Source organism: Sciurus vulgaris (genome assembly GCF_902686455.1).
Source record: "Sciurus vulgaris genome assembly, chromosome: 3".
Classification (NCBI taxonomy): Eukaryota; Metazoa; Chordata; class Mammalia; order Rodentia; family Sciuridae; genus Sciurus; species Sciurus vulgaris.
In genome coordinates, this window is record NC_136463.1 from 28,920,170 (window position 1) to 28,942,670 (window position 22,501).

A 22,501-nucleotide genomic window follows, 5' to 3' on the forward strand; every position below is an offset into this window, starting at 1 on the left:
TTGAACATTTTTCTATGCCCAATGGCCACTTCTGTGTCTTCTTTTGAGAAATATCTGTTTGGATCTCTTGCTATTTTTAAATCAGATTATTTTTTAATTGAGTTCTTTTATATATTCTGGATGTTGGAGGCACAATTTGCAAAAACATTTTCTTTCCGTTCTCTAGGTTGTCTCTTCATCCTGTTGATTGTTTTCAGTTTTCTGTGATCCCATTTGTCCATTTGGGCTGTTGTTTCCTGTGTTTTGAGAGGCTGCTCCACAGACTCCTTGCCCTTGCCAATGGCTTGGAACATTTTACCCTTTTCTTCTAGTAGTTTCATGGTTTCAGGTCTTTCATTTAGGTTTTTAACTCATATTTAATTTTTTAAAACATATGGTAAGATATCAGAGTCTAGTACCATTCTAGCCTGTTTATTCTCTTGCATGGATTCTGTGACTGTTTTTAGCCAGTACCATGCTATTTTGAGTTCTATAGATTCAGAGTGTATTTTTTTTTTTTTTTTTTATTATTTTTGCTCAAGATCACTTTGACTATTTGGAATTTTTTTTTTTTTTGTGGTCTGTCTGAATTTTGGGGTTGCTTTTTCTAAGTCTTTGAAGAATGCCATTGGCATTCGGAGAAGATTGCATTAGATCTGCAGATTGCCTCGAGTTGTACGGACTAAAAATCCCTTTTGGAAAGTTGAAGTGATTGGCTTATGGACAGATTCCATTGTGAATTTTCAGCCCTCGTATCACTAATTTTCTTCCAAAGAATTTAGAGGACAGATAAGAAAAGCCATATTGTGTGTGATGTCAGTGCTCAGTCATGTCGTCTGTGATTTCTGGGAGCATGACGGTCCATTCCCTAACACCAACACCATGTTGGCATTCTGTCAGAATTCTTCTCTCCTCTTTTTCTCTGTACACATGCTCCCAGTGAGACTCTATTCACTTCTATAACTTCAGAAATTGATTTCTGTAGGCAGGCAATGCTTATTGAATTGTACACATTTTATTTCAGATTCTGGTATGAACGTCTACTTGGGTGTTCTGATGGACTATCTAACTCCACATACACAGTGTGGAATTTATTCTGTCTTATGCTTCTCTACCCATTTCTACCTTTCCTGTAGCATTTCCCATCATGAATGGTATACCACCTCTTTAGTCCTCTTTTCTTCCTTCCCACAGGCCAGCCAACCCTCCAACTGTGTCCAGAGTCTACTATAACCCATGGGTGGTCTGGTCCCAATATCTCTCCAATCTGCTTCCTCCTGTTTCATCTACAGATATGACTTGAGTTTATGGTCTCAAGATATCTTGCTTGGATAACAGTCCCAGCATCCTACCCACCCCCAATCTCCAGTCTTGCCTACTTCCTGTTGACTATCTGGTGCCAGATAAGTATTCAAAAATATAATTCTCTAAATAATATGACTGTGCTTGTCATCTTTCTATTGATTTTAATCACCCACATGCATCCAAAACCCCATGACACATAAAAGCTTGATGATCTAGAAATGATCGACTTTGGAACCCCATAAATTTTCACCTTCCCCAATATATAGTAGCCACACCAAACAGCTCAGTGATATGCCCTGTGTTTACTTTCTTTAACTCCACCCTCTGTACACCCTTCATTCCCACTTTCCCCTAAAGTAAGAAGTATTATTCCTGCATGACAATGAACCTACATCCCTTCTCTCCACTCAACATTATATTTGCAATAAGGTATTTATATGTTTGTCTTCCTTCGCAGTCTATGACGGCCTCAGCAGGATTCCTCAGACTGTTCATCTTCAAAAACCCTGGGGCTTATCAGAGCACCTTCATATACTCCAGACTGTGAGTTCAATAAGTTTAACGAATTCCTGTGTGTTCTCCTTCAAAGACCGAATCGCAGAGCTCTTCAGAGTACTAAAAACAAAACAAATGTGGAAGGACAAGAATTTGGCTTCCAACATGAGCAAACTAATCTCAGTTAGGAACTGGCATCAGAGGATAACGGTTCAAGCCCTAAGTTCTGCCATATTCTCTATCTAGGAGTTTGGGAAAGTTACCGAAATCCACTGTGCTTTAACTGACTTGTCTTTTAACTCATGATAACGAGAGTTTTTGTCTTATCATCACATTGTGAAGTTTACATGAGATCATATATGGCGAAGCCAAAACTTTGTGAAACTGGGAAAGGATACACAAATGCAAACATGTGAACCCCACGCATAAATTGTCCCTCAGGTATCAGAAACACGATGGCCCTATGATTTGGAATGATTTTAGTTGCAAGAAACAAAATCAGAAAAATCATGGCTTAAACAAACAGAGACTTATTGTTCTCATTCACTGGAAATACAGAAGTAGTGGTTTCGGTTGGCTCAATAATGCCATCAGGGACTCAGGATGTGTTTCTGTGTTAACTCCATCATCTTTAGCACATTGGCTTGTGTCTTGATGCTTTTTGCTTCAAAGGTGACTGCAGTAGTCACAGATCTCACATTGGCCTCCACGGCAGAAGAAAGGAGGGACACAAGTCTCATTTGCTCTTTTTATTAGGAAACACACACTTTTCCAGAGTTCTCATCTGAGCTCTGCTCCTTTCTCATTGCCTGGAACTGACCTGGCCATCTTGAGCTGCCTGGTGGGCTAGAAAAGAACTCAGTTTTCTCAGCCTTCATGTGGAGATGGGCAGAGAAGGCAGTCTGGGAAGGGATGTTGGGTCTGCCAGCTACCAGTGTTTGCCACAAATATCTTCCTGAAAAAAATCTCAGCTTTCCATTAATTATAGGACAATAAAGCATAGCATTGTGTTCTCAAAGCTGCTTCCAGCAGAGAAAGATTGATCATTAAGACTAATGAAGAGTCAGCATGTCTTTTTTTTTTCTTTCTTTCTTTTTTTTATTATTATTTTTTGATTCATTGTACACAAATGGGGTACAGCTTTCATTTCTCTGGTTGTACATGAAGTAGAGTCACACTGCTTGTGTAATCATACATGTACATAGTGTAATACAAAGCCTATACCCCGCCCTTTCAGGTGCAGCAATTTTCCCTGCCTCCCAACCACTTGTCAATCTGTGCTCCGCCTGCCTCTTACATTACAGGAGTTTCCGGCCTATGCTAGAGCCATTTCCTGCTTCCCACATTACATCCTAGGTTGTCAGGCTGAACATGCTAGTGAGCTATTGGTTCATCAGTCAGCTTGCAAGTATTCTCCTCTGCTATTGGTTCCTTCCAGCCCGGGAGATTCCAATATCTGGGAGAAGCTCCACGCCATCTTTCTCTTTTCCCTTCTTTTCAGCCCCGGAGCGGATGCGCTAGTCGTCCGCACAATAAAGTCTCTTGCGTGAGGCCCTGTGTCTGTCGTGGATTTTCTGGGAGCTATTGTTGAGCCGCAACTGAGACCGGGCATATGGAGTGCCAGTTCCGTCAGAGGGGCTGGAACTACCACGGTTCCGAGCTGAGCTGCATTTTTCCTTATACATAGGGGAATGATGTTGGTCTCATTGTTATCTTTCCTTCCCCTGCCCCCTCCCCATCCCTCATTTCCCTTTACACAATCCATCCTTCCTCCATTCTTCCCTTATTTGCCCCCCACCTCCCGTCATGTATCATCATCCACTTATCAGAGGAAATATGTGGCCTTTGCTTTTTGGGATTGGCTTATCTCACTTAGCATGATATTCTCCAACTCCATCCATTTCCCTGCAAATGTCATGATTTTATTCTTCTTTATGATTGAATAACATTCCATTGTGTATATATACCACATTTTCTTTTTCCATTCATCTATTGAAGGACATCTAGTTTGGTTCCACAATCTAGTTCTTGTGAACTGAGCTGCTATAAACATTGATGTGGCTGTGTCACTGTAGTATGCTGATTTTAAGTCCTTTGGGTATATATAAGGAGTGGGATAGCTGTCAAATGGTGGTTCCATTCCAAGTTTTCTAAGGAATCTCCATACTGCTTTCCAGAGTGGCTACACCAATTTGCAATCCCACCAGCAATGTATGAGGGTACCTTTTTCCCTACATCCTGCCAACACCTATTGTTGCTTATTCTTGATAATAGACATTCTAATTGGGGCAAGATGACATCTTAGGGTAGTTTTGATTTGCATTTCTCTTATTACTAGAAATATTGAACATTTCTTCATATATCTGTTGATTGTAGATCTTCTGTGAAGTGTCTGCTCAGTTCCTTAGTCCATTTATTGATTGGTTTATTTGTCTTCTTCGTGTAAAGTTTTTTGAGTTCTTCATAAATTCTGGAGATTAGTACTCTATCTGAAGTGCCTGTGGTAAAGATATTCTCCCACTCTGTAGGCTCTTTCTTCACATTGTTGATTGTTTCCTTTGCTGAGAAAAGCTTTTTAGTTTGAATCCATCCCATTAATTGATTCCTGATTTTATTTCTTGTGCTTTGGGAGTCTTATTAAGGAAGTCTGGTCCTAAGCCAACATGATGAAGATTTGGGTCTACTTTTTCTTCTATTTGGTGCAGGGTCTCTGGTCTAATTCCTAGATCCTTGATCCATTTTGAGTTGAGTTTTGTGCAGGGTGAGAGATAGGGGTTTAGTTTCATTTTGCTGCTTATGGTCTTGCCAGATGTAGTCTTTCCTTCAGGTACTGATAAACTTAAGTAAAGACAATGAAGTTCTGTCTTGGGGGAAAAGAAGGTCACTCTAGTTTTATGCTTTGTCCTAAGAAAATGTATCCGATAGAAGCTAAAGAGGAAGGGAAGAGGAAGGACTCCCTGAGAATGATCTCTCCACTACAGTTTCCAGCATAATACAGTGTAGAGAGGTAAAAAATACAGTGTAGAGAAGGTGGGTGAAGACTTAGGAACACAAAAGAGATGTTGGAAAGAAAAAAAAAAAAAAGAACAAACAAAATTAAAATAGTTTCATGTCTCTCTCAACTCAAATCCCAGCATAGCACTTACTTCATAGGCAATTTCCCTCCCTAGTACCACCTGCTAGCTGCCATAACTGTAGGGAAATCTGAGAAGTCTTTAGGATGGCTAGGGAGTTCACTGGGGTTGTTTTTATCTTCTAGGTCTGGGATCATTGTAAGTAGCATCCTTCTTTTCATTGGTTCTGTCAAATAGAAACAGAGGAGACCTCAAGTCAGCACCTTGATTGAAAGCACACAGGACCTTGACTGTCTCAGATCAGCCGGGTGGAGGAGTGTACTTGGGCTGTGCCCCTGACGCGGGACAATGCAGCTTTCTAGGAGAATAGCTCTGCAGCCCCGGCAGATGGCTACTTTCTGTTTTTAGAAGAGCCAACTTGGGATGCCTTATGCTTTTAATCTTGTTGAAAGGAGTTCTAAAAAACTCAGTGCCTATCAATGGCTCTTCATCTTTTCCATTCAAGTTAGGGCAAAAATGCATTAAAATTAATTTATTATTTAAAATACGAGGAATGGAATGTATAATGCCCTTCACAGAAATGTAGGAATTAATTCCAGCAATAAATCTGAAACCAGACTGTAAAATCACGGTGAACTATTCTAACTGTCTGCACCTACCATTATGTGAAAAATTACCTGGCTGAAGCATTCCATTATGTCTTTCTGTCCGGGACTTCCTATCCCCTCTCTCTCTCTTTCCTTTTTTCCCCTCAGTGTCTTCAACACAATCTCTTAGCTTAGGCCACAAAGGCAGTGAGAGAGGTGATTTTGTGTCAGCTGTCTACCTGAAACATTCCATAGCCTCCTGATTTTAAGGTCAGAAGGTACTTTTATCTGCTGTAGCTTCTATTAATGTTGAAGTTGCCAAGTCTTTTGTGAGGATATGATTAAATTCCATCTCCATTTTTTTTTTTTTTTTTTTACTCAGCTCATCTAATGACATTGTCATGGTTAAAACTAAAACAGCAGTTTCTTAAATTTGATTATGTTAGAAATGCACTTCTCGTTGAAGACAAGAATTTGATTTCTGTTGGTATCTATATATTTTCATTGCTCAACAAGACTTCAGATAGCTTTCAGTTTTCAACTTCAAATATTGTAATTCACTGCTCTCTCAAGTTGCAGATGAATGAAATATGTTGACTAACTTATTGGAACATGCAGGCAGTTGGAGTATTTGTCTTTAAAAATAGATTTGGACTTATCTTCTTTGCAAAGAGCCATGTGGAAAATATATAAAGAAAGCAAATTCCAAAGAATTGGGTAGTCCCCTAGAGGTGGGAAAGCTTAAAGAGACTCTCAGTTTTCAATCTTTCAGGTTCAAACCTCCTGACATGGACCATTTTTGTTTTGTTTGTTTGTTTTTTGGTACTGGGGATTGAACCCAGGGGTGCATAACCACTGAGCCACATCCCTGGCCCTTTTTATTTTTTATTTTGAGACAGAATCTTGCTAAGTTGCTTAGAGCCTCGCTAAGTTGCTGAGGCTGGCTTTGAACTTGAGTTCCTCCTGCCTCAACCTTTGTCACTGTACTCTTCCCTGTTTTCTTTTTGAAATACATACATATATATGTATATATATGAAATATGTATGTGTTTTTATTTTGTGCATATTATATCTAATAGTGGGGTTCATTTTGACATAACCATGCGTGCATGGAATATAATTTGCTCCAATTTGGTCCCAGTTTTTCCCTTTTCTCTCTCCTCTTTCCTCTCCCTATTCCCTTTCCTCTGCTCTACTGGTCTTCCCTCTATTTATTTCTAGTTTTTTTTTTTTTTTTTTTTTTTTTTTTTTTTCCTGTACTTCCTTTTCAAATGTAAGGCATTCTTCCCAGAGAATTTGACTTTCCAAGGTTAACATGACTCATTGGCATGAGATCTCAAATTTCATATCTGATCAATTCATTCTCTTAAAACTGATTTTTAAAAGGAAAAATATTTTTTTTTAAAAAATATGGAATGTACAATCAAACAAAACATGAGTTGAAGGAAAGAGCTAATGTTTAATTAATTGCATCAAAAACTTCACAAAGCAAAATTACATTGCAAAGAATCATCCCTTTCAAACTTTCTCAGTGGAATAAAAGATAAGTTATGCATGCTTGGGAGTCAGATAGATAAGGGTTTAGATCTTAGCTCTCTGTTAGAATCTTAAGAAAGTTGCCTCTTCTGTGAATAAGGATGCCTGTTTTTCACTGTTGTGAAAATTAGTGCTGTGTGTGAAGTACTAGCACAGTACTTGAAATATAACAGGTGCTCAAGAAATTGCAGCTTTTATCAGCTAACATCAAACCCAACTTTTATATAAATGATGAAGAGGTTTATATAATCTGACTCACATAGGAAATGTGTACTTTGCAGGTGTCTGGTAAGGCAACAGAGAGATAAAGTGAGTATGTAAACCTAGAATGGGCACAAATGTTAGTCCTGCCTCCCTTGACTGAGATGTTGAAGGCTATCTCAACTAGAGGCATACTTTGTCCAGGTCCTTAGGTTAACACAAACAAGGCAGGGGACCCAAGATTGAAATCAGCCATTCCAGCCCATGAGGACCAGGACCCTCATGTCCTGCAGTGTATTAACAAACACACTTGGACTCTCACCTGTATATTTCTGTCCACTCTTCTTTTTTTAAATCAGTTTGGGCCTGAACTTCCATCATTCTGTCCCGATTTGCATGCCAGTTGCTGCAGTGTAGTCCACAGCAGTGTTCAGAGTCCCTGACACTTTTCTTAGTCCTTAACCTCCTGTTTTAGAGATGGACACTGTCACTTGTAGTGCTCGATGCTAGCGGGGCATCTGTGCATGTGGATGTTTTCTTTGTAACCAGAATGCTTCCACTGCCAGGAAACACTTCTGTAGGCTATTTCCTGCAGAAGAAGAACACAGTATCAGAATAAATCCAAACTCGCCTTCTGAATAGAGCGATTGGGCTGTGGGTTACTGCCGTCAGGTCCCGATCTCATATTTTAGTTAATTCGTCCTTCTAGATCCTATTGCAACTCAGCTTGTTTTCTTTCTTCCACTGATGAGTTTCCATAGTTCCCTGTACCAAGCTGCCCTGAGCTAAGAAATCTTTAGAAGATTTTTGGAAAAGAAAAAGGTTAATGTAGATATCATGAATGCAGCTAATCTGCAGAGGGCATTAATATTCTCATACGATACACATTTCCCTTGAGCTATATTGTTCCTCTATGATGCAAAGCCACAACTGAATTCTCAGAGAATTACTGTTTTCAGTGATAGAACTCTTTTCTTCCTAGGAGGTTTGATGGAGCAGGCAGTCATTTGGGTCACACAAAGATGTGGTTAGAAATCTGCCCTTCCTTCTGATGTTGACCCACATTTCTTGGACAAGGTTTATGTCTCCTTGGTTTTCACTTTCATTACACATGTGTCCTCCAAAGAGCCCTGTCCAATGTGCTTGCAAATGTCTTAGATGGCAGTAGACAAACCTATAAAGAGCTCCCACAAAGGAAACTGAGTATAATAAAACTAAAACTGGTTCTAATTCAGATTTTTATTTATACAAATGATAACAGAATGCTCTAGAGCTCTTAGGTGCAATATGTGGGTGCTCATGAGAAGGAGTAGAACACAGGGGATCAGATTGCTGTGTTCCAGTGACCAAATTTAATATGTTGCTTTTCCCAGGAAACATGGTCCCTCTTGCCTCAGTGGAAGTAGAAGCAGAAACACTGATGAAGGATGAAAATCATGGATTGTAAATATGGGCTTCAAGGGATCTATATTTGCAATTTTTTTCTTAGTACAGGAAGGACTCCTTACTTTGATTTGTTCTCTATGACTTTGAATTAAAAACATTAACTTTGCAGTCTATCGTCTTGTTTTTTTACAATTAGATAAACAAAGATCATATTATAGATCCATCCTGGATAAAATGCATGTTTTTCATTGTTTTTCTGGGAGTCGGGGTGAGTTTATGCTAACTCTTACCTTTTCTCCAAGTTCCCATTATGACCAACGACATGGATTGACAAGGGCCAGAGTATCATCTTCAATCGTGAACTAGAAAAAATGAGGTAAGTTAGAGAACCAGAAGTGCACAAATAAGCACCATAGAGCCACTTATAATTGCTAAGGTCCTCTTGGTCACATTCAAAAGGACAAAACCCTGGGAATCTTAGGCATATTAAAATACATTTAATTTTAATCATACTGTGGAATCTCACAGAAATGAAGTGGGGAAATGAGACAGCATGAATCTCTCCTCAGGAGAGGTTTGGGACCTTTTCTTGGTGGTAGCAATGAATCAGCTTTAATTGTTCCTATTTTTCAGATATTGTCATTCCTAATGTCAAAATCTCACTGAATCTTTTTGGGCCAGGTGTTTATCCCTGGTCATGTGGAGTAGGATCACACCCAAAGGACAAGGGTACTGGGGCAAATCCCTGTGTCCTGCCAGTCCATCTAGAGAGGGGGTATTTGCTTTGGACTGGGCAGCCACTCCTCAAATCATCTGATACACACCTCTATTGCTACATTAATTTTTGTAATTAAAACCTTGTCAATGTTCAAGTACAGACTATATGAAAAATAAAAATAAACTACACACACAAAAATCCAACTATTTTTTTAAAAAAAGGAATATGATATTTATAGTGAAGATGATGAAGTTTTGTTGCTGAAGAGAAAGTTTGTTCTTTAGTTTGGGGAACATCCATCAGTGATGAATAGGATTGGGTCTTCCCGAAATTCACGCTCGGACATCTCAACTGCTGGTACCTCAAATTGTGACCTAATTTAGAGTCAGGGTCTTCAGAGGTAATCAATTTACATGCAATAATTAGTGTTGAACCTGAGGCAAAATGACAGGTGTCTTTATAAAAAGGGAATTTGGAGACAGGCAACAGGCATGGAACACAGAGAGGTGTCATGTAAAGGTAATCTGGGTGATACATTTATGAGCCAAGTAACAACAAAGATTGTCAGAAAATCACTAGAAGGCAGGAAAGAGGCCTGGAAGAAATTATTCTTCCCAGCACCAATGAGAAACCAATTCTGCAGACACCCTGATCTCACTCAGATTTCCAGCTTCCAGAACTGAAAGACTCTACATTTTTATTATTTAAGCCACCCAGTGTGTGGTACTTTGTTACAGCATCCATAGCAAACTCATGTGATGGTATCAAAATGTGGTTATACATTTAAACATGACTTAAGAGTTTAAGTTTTCAGAGAAAAAATAGTCCCATAAAAATCTTTTCCTATTAGATGCAGAGGTCCTTTTTCACTGAGGCTAACCTTCACCTTTATCCCTGTAGTATGTCATGTACTTAATTAAATCCTTGGATGTATCACAGATCAAATAAGATTGGTTAAGTAAGTTGTTAAGTAAATGGCCTAAGAGCCCCATTTAGAGATGTGGCCTAGTATTCTTATGTTCTTAGGGAAATATTCTGACTTTAAGGTATTCATTCTCAATTTTGCAATAATTAGGACTTAAGCTAAACAGTCACCAGAAAGTCATAAAGAAATAGATTCTCTTATATTTTTCAGTCAACTGTGGACTTTTTCCTCTCGGCAATTACTAACATTAGCTCAGCCATCTGTCCTTTTTACCAGTGATCCCATACATTTCAAAGACTCCAGCTGAGAAAAGCTTGGCTATTTCTCGTTTCCAGTAAAATATAATGATTCTCAGTAATTTATAAATGTTTGGGATAGCAAAAAATCTTGCAGATATCACAATGGTTTGTGTTAAGACCACTCAACCCTAAATTCACTGGAAAATGCCCTAACGCAAAAGGACAATGCTGATATGCCATTAAAAAACAAAAAACCAAAAGAGAGAGAGAGAGAGAGAGAGAGAGAGAGAGAGAGAGGGAGAGAGAGAAAATTCCACAGATGTTTAGTGAGGATGATAGTGATTAACTAAATATGAAATCTTTTTAATTGGGTACCAGTGAGCTCCTAAGGCAATTTAGCATTTTTGTGGGAAGATCTGTAGTTCTCTCTTTCACATGTCTATTCTTTATCTCCACAGTAGAATGTCAACTCTATGAGGGTCAGAATTGCATTGATTTTGGTCAACATTGTGTCCCATAAATCTTAAGCATAAAAATTTAGTAATTATTCCCCTGTCTAGGCAAACTATTATTAGTTAGATATAAAATATAGATACCCTGATACTTCCAAAAAATATGCTTGTTCTATTTTTGTTATTTAACCCAATGTTTTCATATGTTTCCCCACCTTATATCTTCTCTTTAAAATCTTCAGTAGTTTTTCATTTCCCGTAGGACAAAGGTCAAAATCTGTACCAGAAAAGTTCTCTTTATAATCTCTCTGGCCTCCATTAATAGCTCTGACCTTATTTCTTTGCATTTCTCCAGTCTTGAATTTCTCTTACCCTTCTCTCCCAATACGTTGTCTGTGATCCAGCCACACAGAATCATTCTCAACCCCACACGTTCCACGTACTTTCAGAGTTGTATGATGGTGTTTCTTGGGGACAAGCCTTCCCCTTCACCTCTATTTGTTGAAATTCTATTGATCTTGCAAGACTGATATCACTGCCTGGGTGGTAACTTCCATAAATTCACTTCTTTCTTTTTACGAAACTAACCACTTCCTTGTGATTACCCCTGTCCCGAGAGAGTCATCTTTATATAGCAAATAAATCATTTTGCCTTGATTTTTCTGTGTATATTTACTCTCTTCAGAATTCCTTGAGGAATTTATTTATCCCTCAAATCCAAGAACATAACTGAGTGTGTAAATCAAAGTTGGTGCTTAATTAATGTCAAATGAATCACTTCTTATTTTTCTTAAGAACTTTTATTTCTACATTTACTCTTTCAAAAATATATTGGCATCTGGCTCTATTCCCGTGCAGACACTTAATCCTCACCCTCGGGAAATGGCATGTTCCCTTTGCTAGAACTGCCCAATGTTAGGATTCTGGCTAGAGAGCCCTCACGTCATCTTTTCAACTAGTTTTAAAATAACTTGAACGAGATCTACCCATCATGGCTCAAAACAGCCTGGTATAGATGGCACATCTCAATGCTGTGGGACTATTCACATTTTACATTTATTTCCTTCTATTTTTACAAAATAATCAAGCTAGTGGAATAATACAACTTCATATTCCTATTATACCCTTCGTCTAATTGACTTGGATTCTCCAGAGTCAAATAAAGCTGAATATGTTATCCCACCCAGTCATGGGAAATAGACGCTGCTCTCTCTTCTCTTTGTAGAATTATATAATCTTCTGTGGGGGAGATGCTCAAGGCATGGGTTTTTACAAACATGGTTAGTTTTGGAAAGCATCTGATGGCAATTGGGAGGGGGGAATCCTGTGGATCATTTGGGCAGTTGCTTTGCCAAAGCCACTGAGAAATTCCCACCTTGTTCCCAGGATACCTGTTGACTGTGAACCTAGTCAACTCTCTCAGGTCATGGAGTCTCCACTCCTGGATTCGTCAGTTGTCCCTGAAGTGCCCAATCAATTGAGAGGATGCAGATGGAGAGCTGAGAGTATCTATCACCTTATCTTTGGGTCTCCATGTAGGTCATGTGGTTGGGAGCAGTGTTATTGATCAGGTACAGTGACTTCAGCATCTTTAATGGCTCCTTAATTTGGCAAAATGCTATTTTATGAACCCTTTAACATAAATAAAGTTGTTATAGAAAAGTGAGAAAAACCCAGCAGCTTGACATGTTTTTAGATCTATGAAACTGTTTAAGTTCTTGGTGAAATGGATCCTCTCACTGTGGATCCAGAGCAACACAATGCAATTTCTGGTTCTTCTGCCCAAAAGCACATGTATCGGTTTAAAAGAAAATTTCATATTTTATGCCAAATATTTCTAGTGTCTGAATTATGATAAAAATTTTCAGCACGCTATATTGCAATGCAGTTTATCCAAATACTGTCCTACACAAGAAATTTTTAGGTCATCCCATGATTTGGATGTCATTTAGGGTAACATAAAAGGTTTTGAGGGATTACATAATTTATTTAAACTCATGTAACCAGTTAGTGGTATTTTCGGTAACCAAACCTAGATCTTCTGAGTCCTGAATTTTTTTTTTTTTTGCAGTGCCAGGTATTGAACCCAGGGCCTTGTGCTTGCAAGGCAAGCACTCTACTGACTGGGCTATCTCCCTGGCCCCTGAATTATTAACGTATATTTTTCGTGGTACCAGGGACTGAACTCAGGGCTTTATCCATTCTAAGAAAGTGCTCTACCACTGAGCTTAAATCACCAGAAGTTTTTATTTTTATTGTGAGACAGCATCTCAGTAAGTTATCCACACTGGCCTTGAACTGAACTTGCTATCCTCCTGCCTTAGACCCCTAAGCAGCTGGGATTACGAGCATGTACTACTTGCCGAGCAGACCTTGTGCCAAATGGTGTAATACAGAGCACTTATCCATCTACGGCTGTGTCTTGAGAGAAAATGAAGAAAGCTCATTATAAAATTATCTTTCTTAGTAACCTTCAGGAAACACGTACATTTTAACCAGGTAAAAATCATGATGTTCACTAAAAAATTTTCAGGATAAATAGCCACAATAATATCATCCATTCATGACATGGTCAGTGAGTATAGTCTGGGTCTCAGGTATTACTTTAGACATTGTCAACGAAAAGATGAATAAGTCATAGTTCTGTCCTTGAGGAGTCAGCACTCAATTCAAGATACAGAGCATGAACCAGAATAAAGAAAAGGGTTGAAGCATCAATGCTCATACCACGCTCCAAGGGAAAGTGAAGTCAGCTGACATCTCACTCAAAGTGAAGGTCTAAGTCCTTCCAGTGGCCCTGGACCTTGACATCTGACCCTCTGATCTCTCTGATCTCATCTCCCACCACTGTCCTCCTGCATTACTCAGATCCAACCTCACAGTCTTCTCGATTGTTCCCTGGATTTCCCACTGGTAGTGACTATTTCTTTAGCTGTACTGTCTTTCTCCAGATATCACCTGCCTTATTCTCTGAACCCTTCCATCACCCACCACCCTCTTTAATACCCTGACCTACACCTTTGCCCTCACCTCCCGTGCTCCTGACCTTCCTGTTTATTCTTCACTCTTTTTAAAACCAATAGCACTGAACACCTATAACATAATGTATACTAAATGCTCTGCTGTTTAACTCCATATTTTACAATGGAGTTCCAGAAATTTTTTGTATGTTCTCCAGCATATTCCAAGCATCCAGAACAGCCCCCAGCATTCTTGATATTTGTTGAATGAATAAGAGTCCCAGAGTGCTTACTCTGTGTTTCAGGATGTCTCCGATATATTATTTCCACTCATCTTGCACACAGTAGTTTTTTAGTCTCTCCATATTTTTATAGATGAGAAAACTGAGACTCCAAAAAAAACTTAAATATTCTGATAACACTCATAAAACTGGTATGTGGCAGGTTCTTCCCCGTATACCAGGAGGCCTGGAGCTGGTAAGAAGGACCTGCATTACTATTGCACAATGGCTATAAAGGGGTAAGAAAGAAAAAGAAAAAAAAAGAGAGAGAAGAAAAAAGTGAACAACTCAGGGTGAAGAATGTTCATGGGTGGACACGGTCAGATGTTGCAGACACATTAGCAGTGGAAGGCAGGAGAGACCCCGATGTTTGAAATAAATGGGGAACCAATGGGTCCTAGGAAAAGGATCAGAACCATCCACAAGCAGAGTTGTATTCATGAGACCTGGTAAAGATCATCATGGGTCACAGTCAGATGGAGCGGGTCTCACAGTGAGTTAGAAGTGCACGGAAGCACAGAAGCTGGTCTCAGATTGAAAGGTGAGTCCCACAAGGTCCTCTGCAGAGGAAGCCCTCTGATGACGGGGTGATGGTGTCTCCTCACTTCAATCCGTCATGCATAATAGACCTTTTTTTTAAAAAAAACTGTTCTATAGAAAAAGGGGAAGGATACAACATCATGTCCCCAAATGCCCCCTTTCCTTTCCCAAAAACCTAGCCGAGTCATGGGAACAAGGAGAGCACACCTGTGCCAGAAATCTAGCTACCAATGATCTTGAAAGACACTGGCTTTCTTTGGCACACTGGGAACCAGGCAGGGCTGTCTGGAGAAAGCGACTTACTTGTGCACAGGCTGGAACAGTTGTTCCTCCAGAGGCTGGTCAGGCACGCAAACCAAGCAAGCGAATGTTCCTGACGTCACTGCTTCTGCAGTCTAACATATAAAACCCCCACTCTGGGTGGGGACAGGTGTGGAACTGAGGGCGCTGTGGAAAGGATACATGTCACTCATCCAGCTGGCTGTCACTGGACAAAATGCCATGAGGGGCGGAGGTGCTGCTTGGCAAAATATGGTGAGGGACAGAGCTGCTGTCTGTTTAGTCTGTTGCCACTAAACTCTTTTTGAAGCCATCACTGATCTTATAGGCTTTCCTCAATGAATCACATGTCTCCCGAACTGTCTCTGTGCACTATTGTAGCCTGTCGGTGACCAGTGTTGGTTACAAATGTTATTCATTCTCTACGTTATGCTCTTTTTTAGATGAAATCATATTTTTTTGTGTTTCCGTCTGACCATTTCATCAATCGCCCGCCATAGTTTCAGTTCTTTAGCAAATTTTCAACACTGTGCCCTGAGACAGGCATTTAAAAGATAGTGATGTGAGAAAGAGATCAGGTGAGCCCTGAGCCATCTAACCTGAATCCTTGCCTCACCACTGGCTGGATGCGTCATCAAGGGTAGGTTGCTTAGGTGCTTTTGCCTCAGTTTCATGACTTGAGAAATGGGTTTGGCAGCACTAAACTGTAAAATTGTGGTGAGGTTCAAACATATGTAACACATTTGCTTTTCAGGTCCAGTGTGGTGGCTTGCAAATAATAGGTGCGGAACAATTGGTGTTTTTTGTTTTTTTTTAAATATATCCACGTGTGTATACACATACACACACACACACACACACATATGTGTGTGTGTGTTTGTATGTGTGTATATATATATATATATATATCTTGAAAATACATTGCCAGCTTTTAGTCTTTTTGTTCCGTGCAAAAATAAAATAATTCTAGGGTTATTCAGAAAACTTAGTCACCATCCTGGGGATTCAAAGAGGAACAAGGAGATGAGATGTGGAAAGGAAAAAAACTTTAAAGAAAAACTCTGTCCCTTACTTTTACCATTTACATAATTGAGATGTTTGGAATTTTAATGTTTAGAATTTAAATGAGGAAGACATTTAAAATTTGGCTACAGGTGTTTAAACTGCAATTAAAAAGATTTAGAATTCTGACCACAGAGAAAGGATGCTCCATTAAAATGGAGACCCTTCATAACTTGAAATGAATCAGGTAACACTCAAATTTTTATGGGTCCAAAGTGAGAGACACTTTTTCTTGTTTCCCCTTTATCCTAAACCATACACATTAAATGAACCCAAAATGGTATTTGAACAGATGGCTATTTGCATAATTTTTTTAAACACCATAGTATATGTCACAGTTGACCTAGTGTTCCCTCTGGGGTCCTGTGGTCCTAGGATGAAATGATCAAACTGACTGAGAGGTCCTTTTTCTGATTAGGGTGCAAAGTGCTGGACAGAATCAATCAGTGGAGTAAATTAAAGTATAAATTGATTCCAGTTTAGGGCTCAGTTAAGGTGTTCATAGGAAGATTTTAGAAAAAGAAATAATATTTCATATCACTCACTTTTGAGTATTCACTGAGCAACTATTATGTTCCACGCACTGTGCTAGTAGACCTTGGGAAGTCAAGAATGAACAGAGCAGACTATCTTTGCCCTTAAGGAACTTAGGGACTTTCTAGGGAAAGACAAACTCTTCTTTTAAGTCCATGTGTTGCTCATGTACAGACAGACACCTACTCAAGACAATTTGGTGGTTCAGAAGAGAGAGTATTCAATTTCCCTTGAAGAGAGTGGTCAGGGATGGCTTCAGAGAATGATCTGAGCTCTACAAACCAAAGAGGTGATCTGTGTGTGCACGTAGTCAACAAGGGTACTTTGGGCAGAGGAGAGTGCTCAAGCATAGGACTTGGACTGGGGTGGAGGAGGGAGCTGAGGGGAAGACATGGGCTGGAGGGCTTGGCACATCCTGCTAAGGGCAGAGACCTCATCCCTGAGGCTTAGGGTACTATGAAATATGTCACATAATCCCACAACACATCAAATTTGACATTCAGAGATAAAGTTTCGGAAAGGTGTAAACCTAGCAGCAGGAAACTTTTTAGGACATTCTTGGAGGAGTAGTAGAGGAGGAAAAATCATTTTCCTTCTTCATTTCTAAGTTCTTAATTGCGATTCCTATAACAAAGATTAACAAAAGAAGACAAAAGAAGTTTATCAACATGGGCATCTCACATACCCATGGAAGAGACCCAGGGAATGAGCAAATCTCAAAGAAGTGGCTTAGAACTTCAGATCTATGTGCATTTTCAACAAAGAAGAGTGTATTTTTAGAGAAGAAGATGAAGGAAAAGGACCTGAGCCTCTAGGGTCAGTAGATTGTGGGAAGACCAATAAATGACAGATAAAAGTTAGTTAGTAAGGCTTGCTATGCAGATTCCTCTGGCTCTGTCTCCAGACTGAACAGGATCTAAAGTTGTCTGTAGTGGTCAGCACTGGTCATAGAGAAGAGGAATGTCTTTATAAATTCATGCCCTGCTTTTAGGCCAATTGGTAATAGGTGTTGGTGTGGATGTGGGGGAAAAGGCACACTTGTACAGTGCTGGTGGTGTTGCAAATTGGTGCAGCCACTCTGGAAAGCAGTGTGGAGAATCCACAGAAAACTTGGAATGGACCTGCCTTTTGACCCAGTTATACCACTCCTTGGTTTATACCCAAAGGACTTAAAATCAGCATACGACAGTGATGCAGTCACTTCAATATTTATAGCAGCTCAATTCACAATAGCTAGACTGTGGAACCAATCTAGATGCCCTTCAACAGATGAATGGATAAAAAAAAAAACTGTGGTATATACACATAATGGAATATTATTCAGCTATAAAGAATAATAATATTATGGAATTGGAGAATATCATGCTAAGTGAAATAAGTTAATCCCACAAAACCAAAGGCCAAATGTTTTCCCTGATAAGTGGATGATGATATATAATGGGGATGGGGGATGAGGGGTGAGAGAAGAATGGAGGAACTTTAGGTTATGTAGAGGGAAATGAGGGGGGTGTGAAAAAAATGGTGGAATGAGACAGACATCATTACCCTGTGTACATGTATGATTACACAAATGGTATGAATCTACATCGTGTACAACCATAGAAATGAAAAGATGTATCCCATTTATGTATGATGAATCAAAATGCAGTCTGTAAAAATAAAAAAAAAAAATGGAACGGGCAGAGAGATGTTCTTGTATGGGTTTCTTCTTAATGGTCTTCAAGATAATCCTTTCACCAAAGTTGCATGTTCTACCCTTCAGAGTCCAGGGAAAAGAGAGATTAAGGTTCTAACAACTCTCCTTGTATTTTTTTTTTTTTTCTAAAAATCCTACTGGTTTTCTGATTTTAGGCATTATAAAGGATGTTCTTTCTCAAACTATCATTCTCCTGAGTAAACTACCCAGTAGGGGCAGGAGATACGTTTTATCCAAGTCAAACAGATTAGGTGCACAGAGACCTGTTTTGAGTTCTGAGCCTTCTCCCAGCTATCTCTCCTGACTTCCAGAGTCAGGGATCCCAGTCAGTCTGGGGAGAAGAGAGACAATGCAATTGGGTTTTCATTAGTGGGAGAGACAGCTGAGACAGAGGTAACGTCCTGCCTGTGAATGAAATGGGAAACAAGGAGCCAGAGAAGAAAGAAACAGAAGAAGGTGCTGAGGAATCCAGACACATGACCCTTACCAGCCCTGGCATCTGAGTGAGAATGAGACAGGAGAGGGGAGGTGAGTGGCGTTTGGAGTCCTCACTTTTATTTTAGGAAATCTAAAATGGTCTGGTGAGAGACAGTGGAGGTTAAAAAAAAAAAAAAATCCAATTGTTCCGCTGAGCAAAACAGGAATACACAAGTAGAACAAAACTCATGCCTCCCCCAACCCCCTTCTTTTCAAAGAAAGATTGCAGTAAGAACATTTATGTTGGTTCTGCCGAGTGTCTGTGACATTAAGGGGGCTGGGGAGCGAGGAAAAAGAAAACAAGAGAAAGAAACTACATATGAAACAATGAGCTGTCTTTGGATCTGCGCTTCCGACATTGTCACCCTGCAGGGACAGGAAGAGGATGACCACAGTGTCCTGGAAACAGACCTGAGCCAAGTGGGAATCCAGAGAGGCATCTCCAAAGACAAAGGTTTTCATTTAAAACATATAAGGCCTGATCTTCCCGTGGCTCACATGGTGAGAGGTTTGATTTCCAATTTCATGCCCCCCACCACTCCGCGGGCGCAAGTCCACGTGTTTTATTGAAAACGTATTAAGGCATGCACGCTGGGTAGCAGCTAGAGCAAGAGATTTACTGCACCATGCGCTTGCACTTGAGAGCAGAGAGGCCAGGCAGGTCTCATAGACAAAATGCAGCCATGTCAAATTAACTGCACTAAAAATAAACAGAAGAAAGAAGTGGATGTAACAACTCTCATTTTAAAAGGCAGTTTATTTCAAGTGGGGGCAGGGAGGCCTAAGTTTGTGATCTAGGGCATTTTAAAGAGTTCTCTGCCAAAACCTTGTATCTTACCAATGATTTGAAGAGAATGAGGAACATTTGGTATTTAAAAGCCAACAGAAAAAAAAAAAAAAAAAAAAAGCCAACCGAACTGAGTTTTGACTCTCATATTTTCAGGAATCATTAGAGGTATTGACACTTAATTATTTCTGGTGCATTACTAGTTACATCTTTTGAAAATCCTAGACTGTTAGGACTGGGAAAGCCCTTACAGAACATCTGAGAGGTCTCTATAAATGGAGAAACTGAGGCCCAGGGAGACGCAGCTAATTTTGAGAAGTTAATAACTGCCTTGAGAGAATATTTTCTGAATACAGTGTCAGCATTAGCATAGGGCTGGGATTTTGGAGTTAAGGAGCCCATAGCAGCAGGGTACAGGGAGATGCTGGCTTATATAAATTTCTCTGATTATCAGAATAAGGAATGGAGCCAGAGATAGCTAAATGATGGTGTGGGTCATTGTGATAACAATGACTGTGAACCCCTGGGATAATTGTTTTCCAAGTTTAAAGAGAATGTAATCTTACTCTCTCATTCACAATATTTAAAAATATTTAGGCAGCTAAAACTTTTATCTCATGAAGACAAAGAGGCCAGAGTGGTGCTTAGAGAATAAGACTGTGTCCCTTAAGGTTATAGTGATTAAGCCACGTAGCCCAAATTCCTGAAAGACGGAGAAGAAAATGAAACCTCCTTTCAAGATCTCTTGTGCTTTGATTTTCATAATAAAATAAGGATAAGAATAAATTACACAGTACTTTATTGCTTTCTTATTTTTCCCCCAACTTCTCGTATTACTGCTGAAATGTACCTACATTATTTCAGCACATGATTTAAAAAAAAGTAGTAAAGCCATTGACATTCTCAGTTAAATCGTTCCAGCTGTTGACATGCAACTTAATGAAATTCCATCTCCAGTCATTGATGAAATCTGTTTTACCCTGATTTTCTCTCTCACAATGTTACCTCCTTGCTTGCTACGTAACAGTGCGGTTCCTCCATGAAAAGCTGGGGATTCTGGACCATTGTTGAAGACTAATGTTAGTCATCTGTTGACGCTATAAAAAGGCAAGGAAATGGAGAGGTACACCTTTTTTAAAAAATTGAAATGTGAAGATTTGTATCTTGCCAGTCACATTCACTTATTTAACAGTATTCACTGAGCCCAATGTGGGCCACAATTACTCTCCCAACTATGGGTTCAGCCTTATTTTCCTTCCCCTGTGCTGCTACTGGATAATCTGAAACACAAATCTGTTTTCAACACTCCTTTGCTTAAAGCTCTCTAGGATTTCTTTGCCTGTAGGAAAAAGCTTGAAAGTCCTTAGAATAGAATTTCAGGACTTGACGGCCGAGTCTTCAATCTCACTTTTTACCATTCTACTTCATATTTCCTACACTTTTTTTTCATACTAATATATTGACTTTTTCAGTGACTATTCTGACATTTCTGCCTTCCTCTCTGGGACATTCTTAAATGTCCTCAAAGGCCCATGTACTAAAGGATTGGTACACACTGTTGGGAGGGGGTGGGAACAGGAGGGACCTGGTGGGAAGACCTGGGTCACCGAGGGCATGCCCTCCAAGGGCACAGTGGGATTCCTGCCCCTTCCTCACTCTCTATATTCCTGTCCCTGAGGTGGAGTGCACTGCCATGTGCTCCCTGCTGTGATGCATTGTCTCATGCCAGGCCAAAGGCAATGGGGCCACCTGACCAAGGCCTAAAACTGCCAATACTGTGAACCAAAGTAAACCTTTCCTCTTTATAAGTTGGTATCTCAGGTGTTTTGTTACTGTAATGGAAAGCTGACTAAAACAAGATCTGTTTGTCTCAAAAGAACAAATCACCTTCCAGCTCAGGTAGACATCTCCCTTTCTCTTTTGTTCTAGTGTATACCAGACGATTCCTATTTCTATGCCTTTCCTCACAGAATTCTCTCTTTGTATAATTCTGTCTTTTACTCTTGGCCCTCATACAGAAGCATAAATGGTTAGATAGGAAGGTCAGTTCTGGGAACTCAGAGGACCTGAGGCTGAGCAAAGGAACGGAGACACTGAGTTCAGAGGGCAAAGGCAGAGAGCAAAAGAGCTTGCAGATCCAGGCTCAAGAACTACTTCCGTGGCCTATTAACCCTGTGGAGCCAGTTAGGTGAGACTTACTGGCTTTGGGGTGTTTGTTGTGGGTTTTATGTTAGGTTTTATTATGGGTTTTATGTTAGGTAACACTATAGAGTAATGCTAAAATCTTGCTTAATATGTAAGGTTGTTTTATAACTCATTTGATAAGTTTATGTGAAAAATAAAATTTTAAGTGGTAAACGTTTAAATTGTGCATTCGGTTTTTGGACACATGATTAATAATTATTTTTTTGGTGTGTATAGATGTCCTCTCTATTTTTGTCAGCGTTGTCTGATACATGGTTCCTAGCTGCGCTGACTATTGGGTGCTTGGCATGTGGTCAGTAATGTGCTATATGTGTAAATGCACACCAGACTTCTATGGCTTAGTATGACAAAGGAAAAATAATTAAAAGAATTAAAAAAATTCTAATTTTTGATTATTTATTACACAGTATAACTATACTATTTTTGATATATTGGGTTACATAAACCATATTAAAATTAATTTCATCTGTTTCTTTTTACTTTGATTAATGTGGCTACTAGAATATTTTAAATTACAGAAGTGCCCTGCAGTATATTTCTATTGGAAAGCACTGATATAGAGAATACATTTCTTTTGGGTATGAACCGCGAGTCTCACTGAACTAATTGGTCTCCCTGAGTCCAGTATTACCCATTCCAATAATCCATCCTCCACTTTGCTGCCAGAGTTAACTTCTTTAAACACAAATTTGGCTTTGTTCATGCTCCTGTTTAAATCCCTTTCATTGGTTTCTCATTGCCTGAATAAAATCCAGGCCCCCTCCCAATACCCCAAGAAAAGCT